Source organism: Nomascus leucogenys, chromosome 4 (assembly GCF_006542625.1).
Source record: "Nomascus leucogenys isolate Asia chromosome 4, Asia_NLE_v1, whole genome shotgun sequence".
Taxonomy (NCBI): domain Eukaryota; kingdom Metazoa; phylum Chordata; class Mammalia; order Primates; family Hylobatidae; genus Nomascus; species Nomascus leucogenys.
Window position 1 is genome coordinate 139,201,385 of NC_044384.1, and position 2,099 is coordinate 139,203,483.

Here is a 2,099-nt window from a genome sequence, read left to right on the forward strand (position 1 = left end):
AAAGAGGGAGGTAGAGGGAGTGACAGGGACTTCACGCAATAAAGTTTCCTGGCGTTACACTGCCACCTTAATTGCGTCCCCCACCAGGACCTCTCCCTTCTCATCCTTTCCTTGATTGGCCCTGGAAAACCTCCCAAAGAACTGTCCTCCTTCTCCTGGGATCTCAGAGAAAATTCACCTGAGTTCAGTGTCCAGGTGACCCAAGCTCTGAATGCGGTAACGTGCACGGGGAGATGAGGATGTCACCACGGGCAAGCCTCCCAGACAGCATCCAGGAGCAACCCCAAGACTGGGCAGGGGCGGCTCTGATGCAGCCCATGGCGAGGAGGGCTGCCCGTGCTGCCTAAACGGGTTCAGAATGAAGGCCGCCCTCTCTCCCATGTGGGGCTCATTAACCACGAATCAAATTATTAAGACAAGCTCAGCTGAGCAAATGGTCAAACATAAAAACATGTGGAAGGAACAAAGAGGTCAACCACCTGTCTGGGTGCCGGTCTCCTCCTGCCCGGCCGCGGCGCGTCCTCCCCGTCCTCGCAGTCCTCGGGCTGTGCGCTTCCCCCCTCCAGCCCCAGCCGCAGCCTCTTCTCTTCCGGAGGGACGTTGTCCTCCTCCCTCCTGGGCCGGCCATCCCTGCCTCGGGGCTTGCCAGTGGCTTTGGAGCTGCCGGAAGGGCTGGCCATGGCTCCGGGGGCACTGCCTGCACCTGGGGAAGAGGAAGGACCCGGCGCGAGCGGCCCTTCGACGGAACTGGGGCGTCTGAGCGCGGGCTCGATGGGTCCGCGCGGCGCGGAGCTGGGCGTCGGAGGGGGCGCGGGCTCCTCAGCGGGCCGCTCCTGGCTCTCTGGCGCCCTCTGCTGGCCTCTCGCGCGCACCGCGGACACGCCGGGCCCTGGCCTGCGCTGTGGTCACCTGCCCTGGCCCAGGCGGTCGCTGTCCCCTGCCGGTGGCCAGGTCCGCTCTGGCCAGGCCCTGCACCTCCTCCCCGCCCCAGCCAGGTTGCACCCCGATGGTCTCCCTGCCCAAGAAGGAGAGAACAGAAGGGACGCCCCGAGGGGGTGGACATCGGCCTCAGCCACCTTGTCTTTGCTCTTACCCTGTTGTCTTGCATGATTTGGAGGTGGTGCGAAAACCGAGGCTGCTCAAAACTCGTGGAGAATTCCGCCTGCAGGATGACATGAATGCAACTTCGCATTGCCTACTAACAGATATTTTTTGAGCATCACTGTGGACCAGGCGTGGTGATGAGGGAGGGGATATTGTAGTGAGCATGACAGGCATTGCCTTCACCCAGTGGGGCTCAGCGCTGGGTGAGAAGGCATTGAGAATGGACATTGTCAGTTGGGCAAAAGGAGGCCAAGAAGAAGTGCTGGGTGCATGGGAACTGAAAAAGACAGGAGGCTCAGCAGGTCTTGGAGCTGGGAGAGTGACAGCAGCAGCGGCTGTTCCAAAGGAAGCAACAGCTGAGAGAGGTCTCAGAGAGTTGTTCTCAGCCCAGTGGAGGGTGTTCAGGCAGAGGGAACAGCGTGTGGAAAAGCCCAGAGGCTGGGAACGAAGCATAAAGAGGACTGTGGGGCTGGAGCGTGGTGGGCAAGGGGAGAAAGATGTGGTGGGCAGACAGATTGCCTGGGACCCAGCCGTGCAGGGACAGAGGAGATAGGGGATCTTGCAGGCCCCCAGCCAGGGCTCAGGCACAGAGACAATGCAGGTGGGCAAAGGGAGGAGGCGTGGAGAAATATTTTGGAGGCATGCACTGATGAATGAGCCCAGGATGCAGCCTTAGTGTCAGTGTGGAGCTCCTTCCTTGGCTGTGTGATGAGCTGAACCCGGTGGTATTTTCTGGACATCCAGGTGCTACACCCAGAGTCCAGGACAGGCTAAGTGAGCACCAGCAGCTCCTGGCCTACCTCAAAAGCAGGAGAGACAGGGGAGACTGGGCAGGCCGGGGATGAAGGGGAAGCCAGGAAGGCAGGAGAGGCCAGGGAAGCAGAGGAGGCCAGAGAGGCAGTGGAGGCAGGAGAGGCTAGGGAGGCTGTGTCCTTTCCATGATTCTGCCCAGGATCCTAGGCCCCTGTACTCCCTGAGCTTCCCCACCCCAAGTG

At 60.8% G+C, this 2,099-nt stretch overlaps 1 pseudogene; it reads right to left on the minus strand.

Moving 5' to 3' along the window:
- Positions 1-224: 224 nt before the first annotated feature.
- On the minus strand, positions 225-1,063 carry LOC101176175 (annotated as a pseudogene).
- Positions 1,064-2,099: the final 1,036 nt, after the last annotated feature.